The sequence below is a fragment of the Euprymna scolopes genome, chromosome 6 (genome assembly GCF_053919585.1).
Source record: "Euprymna scolopes isolate OS-2025 chromosome 6, ASM5391958v1, whole genome shotgun sequence".
Classification (NCBI taxonomy): domain Eukaryota; kingdom Metazoa; phylum Mollusca; class Cephalopoda; order Sepiida; family Sepiolidae; genus Euprymna; species Euprymna scolopes.
The window spans coordinates 10,588,483-10,614,106 of NC_136487.1; the positions used below are offsets into that span (position 1 = coordinate 10,588,483).

The following is a 25,624-nucleotide window of genomic DNA, read 5'->3' on the forward strand; positions in this document are numbered from 1 at the left end:
AATAAAAACAAAATACAAAAAAACACACAAAATTAAAAACAGCGAATCTTAAGTGATGTATTTCTTTACAATAACCCCGTCATAAAAATAAAAATATTAGTTAAGTAGTCACATTTTTTTACATAGATATTCAAGTAGTTATACATGTCATGTGTTAATTCCTATTTCAGTCACCTAAATTATTTAGTGTTATAGAAATGCTCTCAAACAACTTATTTTCATTCTTTTTCTTCTTCGAAATAAATATTCTTTTTCTTCTTCTTCTAAATAAATAACATTATAAGCACTTCCACTTAGTTATGGCAAGTTTCCACCATACACGTGAAACGGAAACGCTGGGAGAAAAACACGAACGGAAAAATATAGTTGCCATTTTTATAAATAATAATGAGAAATATACTAACTTAGCTAGAACGACGGCTCAAGTCCATAACTCTGTCCTTTAACTAGAATATTATGAACTTGGATTATCGTTCTTCCTTAGCTAGCCTATTTCCCAACTTGTTTATTTACTTGGTAGCCATATTTTCCCATTCTACTTTTCATTTCGGTGTTTTACGCGTATAATTATTAGATTGATAAAAAAGTTTTTGTGGTTTTTACTTTTAAATTCAGATGAACATATCTTGGCTAAAAAAATTTATTGATCAAAATAAGCACCATCAGAATCAACACACTCTTACCAACGCAAAACAAGTGCATTTTTGCCAGTAACGTAAAAATCCTGCATTCTCGTGTCGATGAAGGTGTTTTTGATATCGCTTAGGTTTTGAAGCATTTCTCACGCAGAAAGTTGTTGAGATGCTTGAAAAAGTGGTAGTCGGTAGGAGGGAGGTCTGGAGAGTATGGTGAGTGAAACACAGTTTCATAGCCTCATTCATTCAACATCTGCAATGTCGGTTTAGCAACGTGTGGTCGGGCATTGTCATGGAAGAGAATTAGGCTGTTTCTGTTGACTAATGCTGGGTGTTGTTGTCGAAGTTTCTGATGCATTTCATCTATTTGTTGACAGTATTTTTCCACCATAACGATTTCGCTTGCATTCAAAAAACTGAAATGCATGAGACCAGTCACAGATCACCAAACAATGAGCATAACCTTCTTTTTGTGCACTTCAGGAAGTGTCGTGGAGCTTTATCAGCATCTAAACACTGAGCTGAGCATCACTGATTGTCGTAAAGAACCCACTTTTCATCGCAAGTCACAACCTGACTGAGAAACAGGTCGTTCTAGTTGCATAAAAAAAAGAGAAGATGATACTTCATAATGGCATTTCTTTTAGTTCTTGTTTGATTCATGAGGCACCCATTTATTAAGGTTTTTGTCTTTTCAATCTCTCTCAAGTGGTTGGAAATCGTCATCTAATTCAGAAGCAAGTTCTTGAACAGTTGTGCATAGATTGGCTTCGACTAAGGTTCTTAATTGATCGTTGTCAACATCTGATGGCGGAGCACTACACTCATCATCTTCAAGGCTCCCGTTACCGCCACAAAATTTTTCAAACCATCATTGTGTTGTGTGTTCAGTAGTGGTTCTTGGGCCAAACGCTTCATTGATATCGTGAGTTGTTTCAGTACATTTTCAGTCTAGTTTGAATTGAAATAAGAAAATTGTACGGATTTACTTTTTTTTTTACATCTTGTATTCAACGTTCTGAAAAGAAGACAATTGTAATTTAAATGATTGTAATTTAAACGATTGTAATTTAAACGATTAGATAGAGCAAAAAACGCTCTTTAAAATGATATATAAAATAAAACTTATTTGAAAATATATCATTTGAAATCAAAATGAAAAATTCCACTTTCTTCTCAACCTAATAAAACTAATTTAATTGAAAATAATTTAAATGACTGAAATAGGAATGAACAAAAAAACCAAAGCAGGACTCATGAATAAAAAGTCATCGTTTTTTTTTTTTTTTTTTTTATGGTTGTAGCATTGCCTCTCTTTCTCAAGCATAATTACACACACAAAAAAAAAAAAAAAAAAAAAAAAAAAAAACACCACTAGATATCTTTTTCAGTTCAGAGTTGTCTGCCTTTTGGAAATGTGAGGCAACGTTTCGATCAAGGGCAGTTATGGCGATTTTTAATTTTTAAATTCAGGTGAAAATATCTTGGCTCAAACGAAAAATTATTGATCAAAATAAGCACCATAAGAATCAGAATCACTTTTACCAATGCAAAACAAGTGTATTTATGCCAGTAACGTAAAAATCTTGCATTCTGGTGGTGATGAAGTCAGTGAAGGTGTTTTTCATTTAGGTTTTTGAAGCATTTCTCATGCAGAAAGTTGTTGAGATGCTTGAAAAAGTGGTAGTTGGTAGGTGGGAGGTCTGGAAAACTGTTACACAGAAAAAGTAATTCTCTTTTTTTCCAACCTCGACTGACGATACATTAGCCACAAACTTCCTTGGTTTGCTAGTTGCTATAAAAATAGCACAAGTGTACTAACTAAAAACAACACACACACACACACATACATCTTTTTACTCAGACTTTATTGAATGTTCTTGTGAACCCAATTTAATAGCAAACACCAATCATGTAATCACACACACACAATTTGGGATGTAAACTTTTCCTCTCTATGTATGCATGTACACACATTATTTACAGGCTCCTTCATATCCATTCTCAATGAAAACTTTTTTCATGGTGAATCTAGTTCATGAACAAATAAATGTTTGTTGAATCCTATATTATCTCCGAGTTGTTATTTTGTTTTCAACAGCATGCATTGAACACAAAATACATACCGAAATAGTGCCACTTACTTACACATTGGCACTGTCCATGCCTTGACCTAAACTCCTACAATGGTGACACTGACATGATCTGAACACACAACCATACTGATTCACCCAAAAAGAAAATTGAAATTCTTCTGTTTTTATGCGCTTATATGCAAACAGCCTGAAAAACCTGTCCATAAAGATGTGGTAAAAAAAATGAAGAAGCAACACTTCCAACACTTCCAACACTTCCAACACTCTACATTCTGCTATCGAAAACCTCTCAACTGCAAAACACAATACGCAACTGACATAATTCACCACTACAAAAATGAAGTCCAAAATCCTCTGAAAAATCAGGCTCTTCTTTTATATCTGACCAGAAGCGTCTCATTTGCATACTGAGCAAGCATATAAAAAGGCCGCCATTTCTTTTTCATTTTCTCTTTACTCCTTCTGTCTGCACAAGATCTTAAAGGCTGCCGAAAGAACAGGTTTGTCGCAAATTAAATCATTTAATTACAAAACAAATATGAATTAATGTTTTTTTTCGAGTGTGTAATCAGTTTCTGTTATAGTGTAAGTTGAGTTGCTTAGTTGAGGAATAAACTAGCCTGGATGCCCGGCATTGCCCAAGTGTTTGAGTAAAAAAAAAAAAAGCGGAAGTAGGCAGGCCGGCTTGAACCCGTGCTGCGAAGGAGGAAAAGAATGTGAAAAAAAATAAAACCTTTGCCGTTGCGTCTATTACTAAACTGGAAGTGGCAAAGATTTAAATTAAGGCTAGTCGATATAAAAGAGGGGATGATTTTCGAAAATATCAGTGAAAAAAGCGACCTCTCCTTGTAGAAAAGTGCCCAGTTGAGGGTGAATAAATTTGTTTTTAGCCAATTCTTCGATATTTGTCGCCTGAAGGGTCGAGCTTCAAAACAATACCAATCTCGTGAAAATCCGTTACCTCTTTTGAAAGTTTTAGGCAGACATACAAACATACATTTAAACAGACAGGTGAGTTTTATATAATAGACTAGCGAGGAGTACCCAGCGTTTCCTGGGTGTTTGGAGGTGTGTGTGGCTTTGGGTAAATCAAAACTCCGGGGGGGGGGAGTAAAAAAAAATGTTTTGGTAGGTAAGTATGAGGATCGAACCACAACCGTTGAGGCAAAGTTGGAAATTAAAGTGTGAAAAAAAAGAGTGCGACATTAACCATTGCGCCACCGCGAGATGCTAACGGAAACACGTTTGAATTTATTTAATTACTTGGATTTGGCAGGTGCACGTTTTAAGGACTTAATGAGGTCAACTTTTGACTGCGGGGTATCATTTAGTGCGGAACACTTTGTTTTTTTCCCCAGATGTTGAAGGTAGGGGGAAACAGTTCCCCTTGTCCAAATTGAATAGCAATTGTTTGATATATGGAAAATATTTCCACATTGATCAAAGCTGATTGCTTTCAGACATTTCTGCCGATAGACGGAAAATGCCGCCAGAATTATTGTCGCTTTTATTATAGGAAAAAGACAAATCCACATGCGGTGAGCGACAAATGTTGAATATTTATCTTTCTGAAATCGAGCAAATTAAATAGACAGGCGAGCTCTGTTGTTAACTCAGAGATATTACGATTTACATGTGATATAAAAAGTTTTAAAAAGTTGTGAACCAACTGACTGCTTCTCTGAAAAAAGCCTTTTGTAGACATACAGAAAAAGCGAACACACATACACATATACATTTTTGCTTTTATATTTATAGATGAGTTTACCCAGACACAATAAATACAGTTGTGACTAAACGTTGTGGTAGTGATGGGTCCAGAATTATGATGCATACTTCTTTAAAATACTCTTGTTAATATACTTTTTATTAATTGTACCACTATGTTTGTCTTGATTTTTCCAACCTGCAAGGTCACAACAGTTTTGCATATAAATTTAGCATAAAATGATCACTCACTACCTGACCAAATAGCGTTTTTAAGGACAAATAATAATTCTTTTTTAAATCTTGGGCATTTTCTTAATTTATTGGACATCAATTGTGTGTTGTGGAGGGAGGGAGTTTTTTTCTTTCAAAAATATACATACTTTTTAGGGGTGGAATTGGTTTTTAATTGTCCCATAGAGTATGAATTAACTTTTATTGCAAGGACTGATGCTGGTGTTTGGCTTTACATCCAAGAAAGGAGACAGAAGAGCAAAAAATGAAAAACAAACTCGCATGTGCAACCAAATATAAAGATTGCATATTTATTTTAATGAAATAAACCCATTTTAATGAAATAAATATGTAAATGTTAGGAAAGCAGTTCATGCGTTAGTGAATCGACAGGAAAGGATGGATTATGATTATATGATGCTGCTGCTATTGCTGCTGATGATGATGGCCGTTATCCTGACTGGAGTGTCTTTTAGTCTTTTCACTGGAAGCTACGGCTTCTAATATAACTGTTGTAAAACTTGGACTGACCAGAGAAGAAGCAGCTGATGATGATGATGATGATGATGATGATGATGATGATGATGATGATGACGATGCATGGATGCTGTAATTACTGTAATGATAGTGATGATGATGGTAGTCATTGTTAATGTGCTGTAGAAGGAGAGGCAGTGAAGTTACTGCTGCTACTGTTTGTAAATATACTATTCCATCCAGTAGGAAATCAAGATGAAAAGACCTGTTGCTATGTTGTTGTTGTTGAGCAACAAGATGGGTTAAGATTCACTGTTTGTAGTTGGTTTGGGCACATCAGAAAGATCTGACATGGAAGTCAACTTCTTCCAGATGGCCAAGGCGAGGACAGGGTTTACCAAGAGGGTGTCCAAAAGTGGTGGTTCAGCTGGAGGGTAAAGGATGAAGGGAAATGCTTCCAACTAACATAGCTCTAGCGACCTTGTACATGTGTTTACATGTGTTTGCATTTGTGACGCATTTGTGTCGCAGAGTGATTCCATATACATGTATACTGTTTGCATCACAGTGTGTCTGAACATCTAAACGGCACTAATAACTGTCTATCCTACTCTTATCATAAATGTATGTATGTATGTATGTACATTGTGTGTGTGTGTGTGCGCGCGTGTGTGTGTGTGTGTTAGTACACTCATGCTATTTTTAATTGGTTATTTTACGGCCTGTGATTCGTTGGTGCTTACGTGTCAGAACATCTAACTGAATGATGTGTACTTTGTTCTTTATTGTCATTTGTACTTTACTTCCTTTATTGTCATTTGTACTTTATTTCCTTTAATGTAATTTGTACTTTATTTCGTTTATTGTCATTTGTACTTTATTTCGTTTATTGTCATTTGTACATTATTTCGTTTATTGTCATTTGTACTTTATTTCCTTTATTGTCATTTGTACTTTACTTCGCTTATTGTCATTTGGACTTTATTTCCTTTATTGTCATTTGTACTTTATTTCCTTTATAGTCATTTGTACTTTATTTCCTTTATTGTCATTTGTACTTTATTTCCTTTATTGTCATTTGTACTTTATTTCCTTTATTGTCATTTGTACTTTATTTCCTTTATTATCATTTGTACTTTATTTCCTTTATTGTCATTTGTACTTTATTTCCTTTATTGTCATTTGTACTTTACTTCCTTTATTATCATTTGTACTTTACTTCCTTTATTATCATTTGTACTTTATTTCTTTTATTGTCATTTGTACTTTATTTCCTTTAATGTCATTTGTACTTTATTTCCTTTATTGTGATTTGTACTTTACTTCGTTTATTGTCATTTGTACTTTATTTCGTTTATTGTCATTTGTACTTTATTTCCTTTATTGTCATTTGTACATTATTTCGTTTATTGTCATTTGTACTTTATTTCCTTTAATGTCATTTGTACTTTATTTCCTTTATTGTCATTTGTACTTTATTTCCTTTAATGACATTTGTACTTTATTTCCTTTAATGTCATTTGTACTTTATTTCCTTTATAGTCATTTGTACTTTATTTCCTTTAATGTCATTTGTACTTCATTTCCTTTATTGTCATTTGTACTTTATTTCCTTTATTGTCATTTGTACTTTATTTCCTTTATTGTGATTTGTACTTTACTTCGTTTATTGTCATTTGTACTTTATTTCCTTTATAGTAATTTGTACTTTATTTCCTTTAATGACATTTGTACTTTATTTCCTTTAATGTCATTTGTACTTTATTTCCTTTATAGTCATTTGTACTTTATTTCCTTTAATGTCATTTGTACTTTATTTCCTTTAATGTCATTTGTACTTTATTTCCTTTATTGTCATTTGTACTTTATTTCCTTTAATGTCATTTGTACTTTATTTCCTTTATTGTCATTTGTACTTTACTTCGTTTATTGTCATTTGTACTTTACTTCGTTTATTGTCATTTGTACTTTATTTCGTTTATTGTCATTTGTACTTTATTTCCTTTATTGTCATTTGTACATTATTTCGTTTATTGTCATTTGTACTTTATTTCCTTTAATGTCATTTGTAGTTTATTTCCTTTATAGTCATTTGTACTTTATTTCCTTTATTGTCATTTGTACTTTATTTCATTTAATGTCATTTGTACTTCATTTCCTTTATTGTCATTTGTACTTTATTTCCTTTATTGTCATTTGTACTTTATTTCCTTTATTGTGATTTGTACTTTACTTCCTTTATAGTCATTTGTACTTTATTTCCTTTATTGTGATTTGTACATTATTTCGTTTATTGTCATTTGTACTTTACTTCGTTTATTGTCATTTGTACTTTATTTCCTTTATTGTGATTTGTACTTTACTTCTTTTATAGTCATTTGTACTTTATTTCCTTTATTGTGATTTGTACTTTATTTCGTTTATTGTCATTTGTACTTTACTTCGTTTATTGTCATTTGTACTTTAATGTCATTTGTACTTTACTTCCTTTATTTTCATTTGTACTTTATTTCCTTTAATGTCATTTGTACTTTATTTCCTTTATTGTCATTTGTACTTTATTTCCTTTATTGTCATTTGTACTTTATTTTGTTTATTGTCATTTGTACTTTATTTCCTTTATTGTCATTTGTACTTTACTTCGTTTATTGTCATTTGTACTTTATTTCGTTTATTGTGAGTTGTACTTTATTTCCTTTATTGTCATTTGTACTTTATTTCCTTCATTGTCATTTGTAGTTTATTTCCTTTATTGTCATTTGTACTTTACTTCGTTTATTGTCATTTGTAATTTATTTCCTTTATTGTGATTTGTACTTTATTTCCTTTAATGTCATTTGTACTTTATTTCCTTTATTGTCATTTGTACTTTATTTCCTTTATTGTAATTTATACTTTACTTCGTTTATTGTCATTTGTACTTTATTTCCTTTATTGTGATTTGTACTTTACTTCCTTTATAGTCATTTGTACTTCATTTCCTTTATTGTCATTTGTACTTTATTTCCTTTAATGTAATTTGTACTTTATTTCCTTTATTGTCATTTGTACTTCATTTCCTTTATTGTCATTTGTACTTTATTTCCTTTAATGTCATTTGTACTTTATTTCCTTTATTGTGATTTGTACTTTACTTCCTTTATTTTCATTTGTACTTTATTTCCTTTATTGTCATTTGTACTTTACTTCGTTTATTGTCATTTGTACTTTATTTCCTTTATAGTCATTTGTACTTCATTTCCTTTATTGTCATTTGTACTTTATTTCCTTTATTGTCATTTGTACTTTATTTCCTTTATTGTGATTTGTACTTTACTTCCTTTATAGTCATTTGTACTTTATTTCCTTTATTGTCATTTGTACTTTACTTCGTTTATTGTCATTTGTACTTTATTTCCTTTATAGTCATTTGTACTTCATTTCCTTTATTGTCATTTGTACTTCATTTCCTTTATTGTCATTTGTACTTTATTTCCTTTATTGTCATTTGTACTTTATTTCCTTTATTGTCATTTGTACTTTACTTCCTTTATAGTCATTTGTACTTTATTTCCTTTATTGTCATTTGTACTTTACTTCGTTTATTGTCATTTGTACTTTATTTCCTTTATAGTCATTTGTACTTCATTTCCTTTATTGTCATTTGTACTTTATTTCCTTTATTGTGATTTGTACTTTACTTCCTTTATTGTCATTTGTACTTTATTTCCTTTATTGTGATTTGTACTTTATTTCGTTTATTGTCATTTGTACTTTACTTCGTTTATTGTCATTTGTAATTTATTTCCTTTCTTGTGATTTGTACTTTATTTCCTTTATTGTCATTTGTACTTTATTTCCGTTATTGTAATTTATACTTTACTTCCTTTATTTTCATTTGTACTTTACTTCCTTTAACGTAATTTGTGCTTTATTTCCTTTAATGTAATTTGTGCTGTAAAGTACAAATAACAATAAAGGAAATTATGTACAAATGGCAATAAAGGAAATAAAGTACAAATGACAATAAACGAAATAAAGTACAAATGACAATAAAGGAAATAAAGTACAAATAACAATAAACGAAATAAAGTACAAATAACAATAAAGGAAATTATGTACAAATGGCAATAAAGGAAATTATGTACAAATGACAATAAAGGAAATGAAGTACAAATGACATTAAAGGAAATAAAGTACAAATAACAATAAAGGAAATTATGTACAAATTACAATAAAGGAAATAATGTCCAAATGACAATAAACGAAATAAAGTACAAATAACAATAAAGGAAATAAAGTACAAATTACAATAAAGGAAATAAAGTACAAATGACAATAAACGAAATAAAGTACAAATAACAATAAAGGAAATTATGTACAAATTACAATAAACGAAATAAAGTCCAAATGACAATAAACGAAATAAAGTACAAATAACAATAAAGGAAATTATGTTCAAATGGCAAAAAAGGAAATAAAGTTCAAGTGACAATAAACGAAGTAAAGTACAAATGAAATAAACGAAGTAAAGTACAAATGACAATAAACTTAGTAAAGTTCAAATGACAATAAAGGAAATAAAGTACAAATGACAATAAATAAAATAAAGTACAAATTACAATAAAGGAAATAAAGTACAAATAAAAATGGAGGAAATAAAGTACAAATCACAATAAAGGACATAAAGTACAAATGACAATAAATAAAATAAAGTACAAATTACAATAAAGGAAATAAAGTACAAATAATAATGGAGGAAATAAAGTACAAATCACAATAAAGGAAATAAAGTACAAATGACAATAAAGGAAGTAAAGTACAAATGACAATAAAGGAAGTAAAGTACAAATGACAATAAAGGAAATAAAGTACAAATGACAATAAACGAAATAAAGTACAAATGACAATAAACGAAGTAAAGTTCAAATGACAACAAAGGAAATAAAGTACAAATGACAATAAACGAAATCAAGTACAAATGACAATAAATAAAATAAAGTACAAATGACAATAAAGGAAATAAAGTACAAATGACAATAAAGGAAGTAAAGTCCAAATGACAATAAAGGGAATAAAGTACAAATAACAATGAAGGAAATAAAGTACAAATGACAATAAAGGAAATAAAGTACAAATGACAATAAAGGAAGTAAAGTACAAATGACAATAAAGGAAGTAAAGTCCAAATGACAATAAAGGAAATAAAGTACAAATGACAATAAACGAAATAAAGTACAAATGACAATAAACGAAGTAAAGTTCAAATGACAACAAAGGAAATAAAGTACAAATGACAATAAACGAAATCAAGTACAAATGACAATAAATAAAATAAAGTACAAATGACAATAAAGGAAATAAAGTACAAATGACAATAAACGAAGTAAAGTACAAATGACAATAAAGGAAATAAAGTACAAATGACAATAAACGAAATAAAGTACAAATGACATTAAAGGAAATAAAGTACAAATGACAATAAACGAAATAAAGTACAAATAACAATGAAGGAAATAAAGTACAAATGACAATAAACGAAATAAAGTACAAATGACAATAAAGGAAATAAAGTACAAATGACAATAAACGAAATAAAGTACAAATGACAATAAACGAAGTAAAGTACAAATCACAATAAACGAAATAAAGTACAAATAACAATAAACGAAATAAAGTACAAATAACAATGAAGGAAATAAAGTACAAATGACAATAAACGAAATAAAGTACAAATGACAATAAAGGAAATAAAGTACAAATGACAATAAACGAAATAAAGTACAAATAACAATAAACGAAATAAAGTACAAATGACAATAAAGGAAATAAAGTACAAATAACAATAAACGAAATCAAGTACAAATGACAATAAACGAAATAAAGTACAAATGACAATAAACGAAATAAAGTACAAATGACATTAAAGGAAATAAAGTACAAATGACAATAAACGAAATAAAGTACAAATAACAATGAAGGAAATAAAGTACAAATGACAATAAACGAAATAAAGTACAAATGACAATAAAGGAAATAAAGTACAAATGACAATAAACGAAATAAAGTACAAATGACAATAAAGGAACTGCATATGCTCACTCTGCTAGCAAAAAAGCTGTCACACCATAGTCCACTGTAAAAATAAAATCCCAATTAATGCCACGTGATGTCGAAAGTATGATTCAGTCCCTATGTCCACATGACTTCTTAATAAAAGCAAATTTCAATTCCAGGAGCATTTTTCCACTCCCGACGACACTACTTGTAGTCAATAAAATCCTTGGCAATCAGCCAAAACTATACAAATAGAGGCCCTTTGCTTCATCAAGACAGACCAATCATTATTCCTAGCTTTATAGACAAGCTCTTTTTTTTACAGGTGGCACCAAAAATCTTCAACATTCCAGGCTTTACACCCTCTGTCATTATCGAAATTCAATCATACTATTAATTTTGGGAAACAAAACAGAAAACTCCTTTTATCTGGTGGTCAGCACTCTAATTTCAAAGATACTCTTTACCATACAGATTCACTTAGACTTCACCAGATTCAGGGAACCACAACCATCCGCCCAGTCATGGAAAGAAAACAATTTACACCCTAACTAACTTAACAATTTGCACCATCTATACAGCGCCCAGTGGACCCTTAACTAGCGGTCAGGTATCATGTGGAAATTCCATTCCCTACTGAGGTATCGAGGCAACCAAAAATCAGGGAACTCCCCTTTCATACAACTCTAAAGGCCCTAACCAGGTATCTTGATCTATTACTCTCCTTACAGAAGAACTTAATTGGTCAAAATGTCTGCCCTTTTATTTATACACCTCTTTGTCCTACTTGAGTGATGACATCATGATGGACTTCAACCACCATCACACATCTCCAACCTGTTTAGGGATTCTTCAGCCTCCAAAATTGATCCTTCAGCCAATTTGCCGAAGCACACATTGACGGAAATAAGCTGATCTTGTCCGTTGTGTGAAGCAATGAATGGTCTGGCTGGTAACCACAGCTAGCTATTTCTGACTCACAGAAACTTAGATCCCCAATCTGATGAGCTTCTCAGTCCCCCCCCCCAAAAAAAAAATGAATTATCGCAATTCACTCTGAAAACATAAAAAAATTTTGCCAATCGTTACAAACTCTTCTATTTCCAATTTTAACTTATTACTGATCTTTGCATCTTATAAACCCTTAGTCTGTATTTTTTTTCTATTTTGTTTCTCGATATACTGCTTAAATATTTTGCCTTATTTCTTTTTTCTTTTTTAATAAACTCATTATTTGTTAAGTATGCCCACAAGCCAAAGATCACTCGACTCACACCATCTGCACAACACAATACAATATAATACAATAAAAATGTACAAAAATGGTGTGAAAATGCATACAGTCATTCATATACAAAAAATAATTTCCTTTAATAAACATTTAAACACAAATATTCCACAAAAGTCTTGTTTAACAAGGAATAAACAGTAAAAAAAACACAGATCTGTAAAGCACAAAATTTCCATGCCAGCGGATGTTCGATAGATTCTTCCCTTGGTCGACAGCAGTAACATTTTGCTGTTTAGTAAAAGTAGAAATTCTTTGTACATTCTCCATCCATTCCTAATTCTTGCAACCACACTAGCACCTGCTCCACCTTGTGCTCCAACTATAACTTCTCGACAACCTCAGTAGAGTCACCATCTAAATATACTGGTTATCATCTCTCAATATATCAGCAATTCCACTGCACTTCTTTTTGTACCGAATGTGTCATATACCATAAAAAAATTGAATTGCACTTCTCATTCCACAAACTTAACAAAAGGTAATTTTCCTTTATTTGACCTTTTCCAACATTAAACCACTGATCATCACTTTGATTTTGGCAATATTCACTCTCAAATCTTTACTTTCCATAGCATTCCTCCAAGTCTTTAATTTAACAAATAAATCATCCATTGTTTCATAGGAAAACCCTAAATCAGCATATTATTAAATTTAGATATTTTATATTTTTTTTTATATTTTATGACCCTAATTTAATGTTGTCATCTAGACCCCCCTCCTTCGCTTAAGAACATAAAAATATACGAGTGATATGTATAATATTAACTGATCAATGCCAGACAAAAAATAAAATATAAGCCACACCCAAAAATTTAATTAAAAAAAAATGAAATTAGGTTTATTTTCCATAGCATTCTTCCATATCTTTAACCTAACAAGTATGCCTTCCATCGTTTCACAAGAAAAATACTAAATCATCACCATACAGATTTTTCTTTGAAAACCGGCTCCAAGCAGCATATTTGATGAGTAAAAAAAATGCAAACAAAAAAACACGCTATCAATTTACCCACAGAAGTATTTTCACGGCCCGTTGTTCTATCATTGTTGCTAAGTGATGAAATGGAAAAAATGACTTTACTGAAGATAGATAAATTAAAATAATGGTTCCTTTTATCGTTTATAAACATTGTATAGACGCAAGTTGATTGCCTTAGTTATAACTCTGCAGACAGTGCCCATCCTTAAATATTCCTAAAGTGGCTTTTTTAAATAACATTCTATTTTTCATTAAACATTCATCTTTTTATCTTTGCATTTTCTAATGCTTTATTATAATTTAAACACCACTATAAGAAAAAGGAAATTTTTAGAAAATCTTTGATAATCGTGATAAGGTCTAGTAATGTTCTCAGAAAATACTTTTTTCATGAGCATAAATGAACCAGAATACTCAACTTTTGCACATAAACTTTTATTCTAGCCATCATTCACCAATTTAAAGCAATCAAATCAACATTTTTATGTCGAAGTCTGTATCGTAAACATCACGTGTGAAATTTTTATATTTTTCTTTATATATGAAGTTAAATATGTGTACATGTTTATCCCTGCAATTAAATAACCAATCATTATAAAGTTAAGTATTTAAGGAGAAGGTAGGCTCTGCCTATCGCTTGGATTTCACACTCATTCTTTGTCCATTAGCCAGATGAAGAGGTACAATAAGGGACTCATTAGAGACACCTAGTGATTAGCCTTGTTTCCTGACTAGGACAATGAATGCTATCCACCATCCATTTCTTTCTCCAGTCAAGGCATGAAGCTACTTCATGTAAGGAGCTAAAAATAGTACTGCAAGGTCAAATATTTGCCAACAATAAGTGTTAGACAGAATAGATTCTGACACAGAAAACAGCAATTATTTCTTTATTATCGGAATGTGAGGACTAAAGGACAAAATAAAGGAAGCGAAAGTTATGCAGCTGCCAAAAATAAACCTAAGATCCACTTTCAACTCTCCTTAATTTCAGAAAATAATATTTTATTTTCCTGAAATAAAAACATCTATATATTTATTTTCTGATTGCTTTATTTAATGCTAGCGTTTTCCTCGTCCATAAATGTTGCTTATTTATCTACCAAGCTGATCTTAAAGATAGCATAGACTCAACCATTATATTTTCCTTTCAATCCCCACCCCTCAATTCTGCTTTCATTTTATCTCGCAATTACTTATAACATTTCAGAAGTCCCCCTCCCTCCGCTTTTCTTTTATATCACACGTTTCTTAAAACGTCAATAGTCCAGAATATGATGACGCTTTTCTTTTAACGGTTAATTAAAAAAAAAATCTTTGGAACGCTGTTATTGAAGCTAAAATTCTCTTCTACAGTTTGCATTTTTGGAGACTGAAATGTTTTTTCGAGATAAGTGACTTCTATATTAATCCTACTTCTTATCTTTAGATTCAAATATTAATAATTACATTTTATTTCAGTATTTAATTTATATATTTATTTTCTGATTGCTTTATTTAATGCTAGCGTTTTTCTCGTCCATGAATGTTTATTGCAAGTTGATTGCAAAAATAGATTAGGAAATTGTATTCATTTTTTATTTGTGAGAGGGGAATCTATCACCATACTTTCCCTTAAACACGCCAGTTGGACTTTTAAAGTACAATACTTAATAATTTTTTTTTTAATGGAGAGTAGAAAACACATTGTGAATGCGTTATCGGCAGCTCCCATTACTCTCGCTTCTCTTTATTTGTCCCTCAGTTCTCATTTTTTAAATGAGTGATTTTTCTGACAAAGGGAGAAGAAAAAGCTGTATTCTATGTTGGCAGTATTTTGCGCGAACAGTTGGCAGAGATGGCGGAAATTTTCTGTTTCTATGTCTATCCTTGTAGCCATGTCACTAGTAAGGGTGCTGGAGGTAAACGTTTTATTTTGTGCTGACGTTATCCGCCTGATAGTCAGGGGCTGCTGTATTGCCATTTGGTGAATGGATTCTGGACCATGCAGTAGTTTCTGGTGGGGCCTCTCGATGCCATATTAGTGGGTAATTGTTACGGCTTTACCTTATCATGCTCTACAAAAAAAATTTCTTAGTTTCTTTTTCTCTCTTAGTTCCTCCTCTCTGAGTCCTGCTCTAAGCAAATCTTACGACGTAGTCCACAAATTCCAAAATTCCATCATGACAAGTTTCAAGAAAAAATACACGATTAAACCCAGATCTACAACTTCAAACGTAGACCCCCACTACCATGTCTCTTTCTCCAACATCAGGGGTCTATGTTCTAACCTTCCAGAGGTTGAAACCCAATTACAGGAGACTAAACCAGACCTTTTATTTTTAAGTGAAACTGGCATTGAACAGGCTATTTCCCTAGATGAGTTCGCAATTACAGGATACTCTAACTTAACTTCTAAATCTGACCCCCAAAATCGCCATGGGCATGGAATATGTGCCTATATTAAAGATGGCTTTCCATGTGATAAAGACATCTCCAGAGAAGATCCTAACTTACCCTGTATGTGCTTCCGGGTTGCACTAGCTCAAACTACTGCATTTATATTTGCTCTCTATCGCCCCCACAACAGCAGAGGTACTATCTTTAAAAGCATATCTGAGAAAATTGACCAAGTGCTATCTGCTTATCCTTCAGCTAACAGTCACGTATGTGGAGACTTCAATGTTCACAATATAGAATGGTTGACCCACTCAAACAAGACCGATGATGAAGGGAGGTTCTGTCATGATTTCTCTATTTCAGTATGCGAGTCTACTAGACCTTTTTCTCACAACTTGCCCTGAATTATGTTCAGTTTCTGTTCTGTCTCCTCTTGGATCTTCCGACTACTCTGTTGTATCAATTAAGATAAAAATGAAATGTAATAAGTCCCCAGACATACCTCTCCATCGTACAGTATATCGATACACTAATGTTGACTGGGATAGCTTCCATACATTTATGTCAGATCTACCTCTGCGTTCCATGTTTAAAAAGGATGTGTCCTCTATAGTATCAGACCTGACGGAATGGTTAATTATAGGTATAGACTGTTTCATACCCTCGAAAAAGTTCCAGCAAAAACCTAACAGCCAGCCATGGTTCTCTCCAGAATGTGCTGCTGCCATTGCGCACAGAAATCACTTTTTCTACTGCTTCCAACGTAATAGATGTATGAAAACTAAAGACGCTTTCAGGACTGCGAGCAACCATTATAAGAAAGTAATAAAGAATGCAAAAGAGTTGTATGCTCAGTCTATCAAGTCCAAAGTAGCTGAGCAGTGGCTTGGTTCCCACCAGTTTTGGCAAATAGCAAACAGAATCCTGAACAGAAGCGTGTGCTCTATCCCAACTATCATAAATGGACCTGAGGTAATCTTGTCAGCATCAGACAAAGCCAATCTCCTTGCCAAGAACTTTGCAGCTAATTCTACCCTTTGCGATCAAGGCCGCCAACCCCCAATATTTCCTCCTGTATCAGAAAACATGCTATGTGATATACATATATCTGTACGTGATGTTGCCAAGCTAATAAAAAACCTTGATTCCAGTAAAGCAACTGGCCCTGACGGTATTCCAATTATAGTACTCGAAAAACTTCAACCAGAACTAGCGCCCATACTTACAAAACTGTTTAAACGTTGTCTTAAGGAGAATTTCTTCCCATCACCCTGGAAAATCTCATCAGTATGCCCTGTATTTAAGAATTCAGGTGATCGCTCATCCCCCTCTCAGTACAAGCCAATAAGTCTCCTGTGCGTCATGAGTTGCTGGAATCTGTGTTAAATACAGAAGTAATCAACCATCTCAGCAAAAATAACCTTAGTGACACACAATATGGTTTCCGTTCTGCTAGATCTACAGCAGATGTGCTTACAGTTATATCTCATAGGATTAGCGAATCTCTCGATGAAGGCAACCTTTCTAGGGCAATTGCTCTTGACATATCTAAGGCCTTTGAGGCATAAAGGTTTACTTCACAAGATCTCTAGCTATGGTATAGTTGGAAATGTCTTTTCAATTATTAAATCATTTCTTTCTGATAGGTTCATAAGAGTAGTAGTTGATGGGCAAAATCAGAAGCTCACAGTATTAATGCTGGAGTCCCTCAGGGGTCCATCCTGGGCCCAACTCTTCTCCTGATCTACATTAATGATCCTCCAAATCACATTCTTACATCATTTGTAGACATTTATGCTGATGACACTACCATTTATGGTAGCACATCTAAGACAGTAAACGACCAAATTCTCTCCAATACTCTCTCCTCTGATCTTGAGCATGTAGTACAATGGGGAAAGGAGTGGCTGGTTACTTTTAATGCATCTGAAACCAAGCTTCTCTCTTTACATCATCAACGTTCTGATCCCTATCTAGCATCAATTAAAATGAGTGGCTCTCGTCTTCAGGAGGCCTCGTTTTGACAAGCTTCTGGGCTTGACCATTACTCCTGATCTTAAATGGAACACGTACATCAAATCTGTTGCCAAGGCCGCTGGAAAAATGGTGGGATCCTTCTATCGATCTAGTAGATATCTCACTGCTGATGAAATTCTCTATCCATATAAGAGCCAGGTACATCCAAGGATGGAATACTGTTGCCACATCTGGGCAAGAGCTGCTAGAAAGGATTTGTGCTGCCTTGATAGAGTTCAAAATAGACTTTTAAAGCCTCTTAGGAGATGTCCTTTTTTCTTCCCTGCAACCTTTATCTCACAGAAGAGATGTTGCGAGTTTGTCTCTGCTTTATCGTTATTTTCATGGAAAGTGTTCGACTGAGCTTCAATCTATGGTCCCCTCTCACCAAACTTTCACAAGAAACACTCATTTAGCTGAAAACACTATTAATAATTCCCCCTACTCTTTATCTGTGCCTAAACCTAAATGTAGATTCTACGAACAAAGCTTCTTTCTTAAAACTGCACGCTGGAATTGTCTTCCGTTTTCCTGCTTTCCAGCTGACTACAATATAGTTGTCTTCAAGTCTAACGTAAACAAGTTCTTGATTAGCCGTTCCACTTGTTAACAAATTTACTGAATTTCCATTTACTAACGATTACTATGTTGTCCAATTTCTACTGTACACTCTTTAACCCTTATCCTCGAGTGGCCTCTTGGCCTTGATAGTGATGCCTATTTGAAAAAAAAAACTTTATTGTGTACCTATGTTTTCCTTTTTTTTTTTGTTACACTTTCTTTTAACTTCAATCAAGGTGTATTGCCACTTAGGTGTAAGGGCTACTATTTGGGATCATGCCTTACAAGGGACTGTGGGGAGTTGAGCAGCCAGATATCTGTTCATATTACATTTAAATTTCTGCATTTTAGTACAGTCAGGGAAGCAGGAAATATATACTCCAAGCCCGTGAATATGTCTGTCATAGTCCTTACGGCAGAGTGGGAGATATCGAAGCATGTTAAAGTAGTTAGTGTAGTTGGTTCTAAGCCTGGGGATATTCATAAAGCCTCAAGGGAGGAGGCAAGTTGGTTTTGTTTGTAGTGTGATACTATAAAGTGGCCCTGGGGTGGATTTGAGCCACTAAGTGCTGAGAGGGGGGGGGTATAGACAAAGGAAAAGGAAATAGCTTAGAATAAACAAAGAAATCGAAAACATCCTACAATCAACAATAGATAGGAAATAGCTTAGAATTAACAAAGAAATCAGAAATATCCTACAACCAACAATAGATAGGAAATAGCTTAGAATAAACAAAGAAATCAGAAATATCCTACAATCAACAATAGATAGGAAATAGCTTAGAATAAACAAAGAAATCGGAAATATCCTACAATCAACAATAGATAGGAAATAGCTTAGAATAAACAAAGAAATCGGAAATATCCTACCATCAACAATAGATAGGAAATACCTTAGAATAAACAAAGAAATCGGAAATATCATACAATCAACAATAGATAGGAAATAGCTTAGAATAAACAAAGAAATCGGAAATATCATACAATCAACACTAGATAGGAAATAGCTTAGAATAAACAAAGAAATCGGAAATATCCTACAATCAACACTAGATAGGAAATAGCTTAGAATAAACAAAGAAATCGGAAATATCCTACAATCAACAATAGATAGGAAATAGCAAACAATAACAATAGAAACGTACTGATAAAACAGGGAAGGGAAGCTTTCAGTAGCCAGGGTGGGGTGGGCGACCTGAGAGACCAGGACAGAGGAGACAGGCAGTTGAGATCTAGATGCGCTAGATGATGGATGGAAGTTGATAACGACTACTGTTGAACAGTTATAGAGTTGACTGTGAAACAGAGATAAACGAATGTAACATCAATAGGATGGGGAGAAGACACACACACACAAGTCCAACAGTCAATTTATATGTGAACATTGGCGTTTGTGTTTTTCCTTTCATTGTTCATATTTGTACTTTTGTGTGTCCCCACCGACAGTCGCCAGCGAGAATATGACGATCCAGCCATGAACGAAAAATCCACGGTATACGACGTTGGGAGTTGGCGATCTGTTGTGGGGCGCACGTCGGGTTACAGTAGTTTAATTGTAACTTTTGATTGAACGGTCATTTTATTTTAGTCGGCTTGAAAGTCAGAACCAAAATGTACCTGGATTTGCTGAAGAGTGTGATGATCCCCGGCGCAATTAGGTGACACCAGCCCACATGACCAAAGAGATCCAAGCTATGACTTTGTACCCTTCTCTCATTGGCCCCTCCTCCTCCCTCGACCTGAACCTGCTGAACTACTTCGTTTGGTCATACATCAAGAACATCACCAACATGACCTCCCACAACTACTGATGCAATTCTATATCTATATAAAAGCCAAGTACGTCCAAGGATGGAATACTGCTGCCATATCTGGGCAGGAGCTGCTAAAAACAACCTATCCTGCCTTGACAGAGTACAAAATAGACTTTGTGGCTTAGTGGGGGATGCCCTTTTCTCTACCCTGCAACCTCTCTCCCACAGAAGAGACGTTGCGAGCCTATCTTCGTTTTATCGCTATTTCCATGGCAGGTGCTCGTCTGAACTCCAATCTCTGGTACCCCCTCGCCAATCTTTCATGAAAAACACCCGTCTAACTGAATCCACTGTGAAAAATTTCCCCCACTCTATATCTGTGCCTAAATCAAAACGTGGATTCCATGAACAAAGCTTCTTTCTTAGAACTGCACGCCTGTGGAACTCTGTTCCGTCTGCCTGCTTCCCACCGAACTACAACTTGGATGTTTTCAAGTCCAACATTAACAAATTCCTAATGAACCGCCCCCTTAAGTAAACACTTCATCAAATCTCCACACTAACGTAATGTACTTGCAATAACCCTTATCCCTGAGTGGCTTCCGGGCCTTGATAAGTGGTGATCATTGTGTAAAAAAGAACAGAAAAAAACACCAGAGCCAGCCTGATTGCTACCATCTGCAGAGTGTTCACAGAGTTCCCATCAGCACTTGTGGAAAAGGCATGCTCGCAGTTCCAGACCTGTATTAAGGCAGTGATTGAGGCTGAAGGCAGCTACATTGAATAGGTTTCAGCTCTACTACATAACCAAGTTACCTGAATTGATTTTTTCAATAAAAGTTTTAACAGAAAGCTGTAGTGTTGTTTTGTTTAGGGTGAAAACTTTATCGTTCTACCATGTAGATCTATTGCCTTGGTCCTATGATATTGCTCTGCAAAGTATTCTTGTCCTGTTTGGGAAAGATGAACATATGTCAAAAAACTAAATTTGGCATTAATAACATCTGCTGCTTGATCACTGGTTTCCTGAAACTTACCGATCTGAACAACCTGCACCTCGTCATTTGCATTGCCTCATTCTGAAGTCAGATGGAAAGTTGCCAGCTGAGTAGTGTGTGGTGATGTTACAAGTGATGGACACCATCTTCTTCATGAGCATAAAAAACAGCCGAATGTGCATGCACTAAAGGCGTGCAAGAACATAAGGTATGAGAATGCACTCACTTAAGTATGATATAGGGATGATTCTTGAATAATTTGGCAGTGGCGTCATAGATCACTTATATCACACGTGACAAATTGTGTTATGAGAAATTGATGAGGTGAATTGTATTACAAGTAGTTGATGCAGCAGATTGCATTATGAGGAGTTAGTGCGACAAATTGAGGAGTTGGCCAGAAGAAATTCTGAACCTTTGATTGTTTTTTTTATTTTTTGGTCTAATAAGCTTTTTCAGCATCATGGCCTTCGACCTGAAGCTTATGAGAGTGACTCTGGGCAATCGATAGTAGAAGGTTACACAAGGTAAAACTGATATGTCAGTTCATGAGATAATGGGCCCTACGTAGAACAGACTAGCAGTTGTGACCAGTGCAATATATAGAATTGAGAATTGTGGCTCATTGTTTTAGATTAGAAATTATTAAGTTCAAATGGTAGTGAGCATAGCTGTAAGTTGTTTGTTTACCTAATATATCACAATAATATAGGGAGATGGTTTTACCACATGTTGACATGAGGTGACGTGTTGATGGCCATGCCACAGGGTCTTTTGTAGAACGTGATGATTATGATATCGAGCCGAGTCTGTTTTAGACAGCCGAGAGGTCAGATCTTGCCATGATTATGGAAGTTCTGGTTGCAGATGGAGACTTACTAGAATTTCATTTGTTGCTTGGTTCTTATACATATAGAGGATTGCATCGAGAGTGAGATATCTTCTGGAACTGTCAAATGACATGACCATTTTTCCAGTGACATTGGCAACAAATTTGACGTGAATCTTCCATTTTAGGTCAAAGGTAAAGGTTAATTAATTCTAGTTTAATTTCACTTTTTATGAATGGAGATTCGCTTCCTGTCTGCCTTGAAATAAGTAACAAATCCAGGTAGATGATGAAATGACAGAATTAAGAAATGTACAACAGTTTATTGAAAGACCCTTTGAAGTATATGAAAAAATAAAACCAAGAACTGTCCATCAGTGGAACACAATACCGTGGGGCTACTCCCAGCTGACTATAACATAACTGTTTTCAAGTTTAATGTAAATAAGTTTCTGTTGAGCCATCCTCTTAAATAATTAAGCTCTAGTCAAGGTCCACCATTACTGATCATGTTGTCTCATCATCTACCTAACACTTATTAACATTTGTCCTAGAGTGGCCTCTGGGCCTTGATAACGGTGTTGTGTAAGAAAAAAAGAAAAGAAAGTAAGGTGGAGAATCAGTGGTTGTTTATAACAATACTGTCAAAAGGTTGGCTGGGCTGGTAGAATGCCTAAGAAGAAGGCTCGATCAAATGGCCAAACTAGCTTTCATGCCCAGGTGACATATCTATGATACAATAGCAGTTGCTATAGAAGAAGAGGAAATGAACGTCAGCCAACCGATACCGACAACACAGCTTTAGTCAGCAAAAGATTTCAGGAAGTGGTGACAAGTGCATAAAGTACAACTTTGATAAACAAATGTCAAATGGAACCATTAAAGCATTCTGTGCTTAAGATTTGGAGTATTGAACTTAATTACGAAGTGTAAGGATTTTGTCAAATACAGAATAATGTGCTAAAATTGTGAAAAATTGAAGCACAATGTAAGGTGCTGCCCTCAGATTCAGAAAAAGAAGCAAGGGTAGATTTTATACCAGTAGCCACTTCGCCAACAGAACAAAAGTGCAGTATCAACATCTTCTGATGGTAGGAGCATCAGTGGATGATATGATAGTGATCACACTTGTCGATAGCAGATGCACAACCACTTTACTCAATGCCGAACTTGAAAGGGGATGTGGGAGGAGTGGCACCATGAAAGCCGTTGATGGGAACGTCATGAAGTTCAACGGAGACTAGCAAGTAGAAATAAAAATGGAGTTCAACTAAAATGGAAAGCAGTTGTAATGAATTGCATTATTGATGGGTTCGATGGTATTGGTGAAAGGAATGTAAGTGATGAGGTGTAGCTTTAAAAAATGGGGGGATGAAGTGCAGCGATGCACTAGGTGTATCGGAAAGTGGCCATTAAAAATGATGATCAGAACTTTAATAATTCAACTTACTATTTTTCGAAGCTGATAACTACTTGAAAAATGTAATTCAAACTCCAATTTTTTTTCAATTAAAGGCGCAAAGACCAATTTAAAAAAAAAAAAATAACAGGTTTAATAGCAAATTATGCAATATTTGTTTTTTTAAAGCGGTTTTCTTTAAAAAAATATAAAGAAAATCAACATATTTTGACTTGCTTATAAATATATGTATATATATAAATGCCAAAAAATCACTTACCTAAAAAAAAAATACTATTAAATGGGTAGTTCCATTCTTCATTGTTAAGAATTTATCCATATTTATATTTTAAATTCCATGTATTTTTTAAATAAAAACAATTTTTAAAGCGAGGGTCACTGATACTCTATGGCTGACTGGGATAGCTTCCGTACATTCATATCTTATCTACCTCTGCATTCCATGTTTAAAAAGGATGTGTCCTCTATAGTATCAGATCTGACCGAATGGTTAATTGTAGGCATAGACCAATTCATACCATCTAAAAAATTCCAACAAAAACCTAACAGCCAGCCACGGTTCTCCCCAGAATATGCTGCTGCCATCACTCACAGAAATCACTTTTTCCATAGCTACTAACGTAATAGATGTACTGAGACTAAAGCTGCTTTTAGGAACGCCAGCAACCACTCTAAAAGAGTAATAAAAAATGCAAGAGAGCTATATGCCCAGTCTGTTAAATCCAAAGTAGCTGATCAGCGGCTTGGCTCCCACCAGTTTTGGCAAATAACAAATAGGATTCTGAACAGAAGTGTGCGTTCTATCCCAACCATTATCAATGGATCAGAGGTCATCTCGTCAGCGTCATACAAGGCCAAACTATTTGCCAAGAACTTTGCAGCTAATTCTACCCTATGCGACGAAGGACATCAACTCCCCGTATTTCCTCCTATAACACAGAACACGCTAGGTAACATACAAATATCTGTGCATGAGGTCGCCAAGCTAATCAAGAACCTTGATTCCAGTAAAGCAACTGACCCTGACAGCATCCCAATTATAGTGTAAAAAAAGCTTCAACCAGAACTTGCTCCCATACTTACAAAACTGTTTAAGCATTGCCTTAAGGAGAAGTGCTTTCCGACTCTCTGGAAAACCTCATCAGTTTGCCCTGTATTTAAGAATTCAGGTGATAAGTCATCTCCATCTCAGTACAGACCAAAGGCTGTAAATGATAAAGTTCTCTCTGATTCTCTCTCCTCTGATCTCGAGCGCGTGGTTCAGTGGGGGAAGACATGGCTGGTTACCTTTAATGCATCTAAAACCAAACTCCTATCTTTACATCATCAACGCTCTGATCTCCATCTGGCATCAATTGAAATGGATGGCTCTCATCTAGGAGAAGCCCCATGTTTTGACAAGCTTCTGGGTTTGTCCTTTACTCCTGATCTGAAATGGAACACGTACATCAAGTCTGTTGCCAAGGTCGCTGGAAAGATGGTGGGATCCTTCTACTGCTCCAGAAGATATCTCACTACTGATGCAATTCTCTATCTATATAAAAGCCAAGTACGTCCAAGGATGGAATACTACTGCCATATCTGGGCAGGAGCTGCTAAAAACAGCCTATCCTGCCTTGACAGGGTACAAAATAGACTTTGTGGCTTAGTGGGGGATGCCCTTTTTTCTTCCCTGCAACCTCTCTCCCACAAAAGAGACGTTGCGAGCCTATCTTCGTTTTATCGCTATTTCCATGGCAGGTGCTCGTCTGAACTCCAATCTCTGGTCCCCCCTCGCCAATCTTTTACGAAAAACACCTGTCTAGCTGAATCCACTGTCAAAAATTTTTCCCATTCTTTATCTGTGCCTAAATCAAAACGTATTCCATGAACAAAGCTTTTTTCTTAGAACTGCACGCCTATGTTCCATCTGCCTGCTTCCCACCTGACTACAACCTGGATGTCTTCAAGTCCAACGTAAACAAATTCCTGATGGACTGCACCTTAAGCAAACACTTCATTAAATTTAAATCTCCACACTAACGTACTGTACTTGCAATAACCCTTATCCCTGAGTGGCTTCCGGACCTTGATAAGTGGTAACCACCGTGTAAAAAAAAAAACAAGAAAGAAAATCGCATTTTCGTATCGTGGTTAGCGCCAAGGTTAAAAGAGTTCCTCCTGCTAATATGAAATTTATCGAATATGGATTCGTCAAAGGGACATAAATAAT

At 34.3% G+C, this 25,624-nt stretch overlaps 1 protein-coding gene across 1 annotated transcript in view; it reads right to left on the reverse strand.

Moving 5' to 3' along the window:
- LOC145277500 (uncharacterized protein C8orf76 homolog) overlaps positions 1-25,624 on the reverse strand; it is an 83,000-nt gene that overhangs the window by 53,856 nt on the left and 3,520 nt on the right. The window lies entirely within an intron of this gene.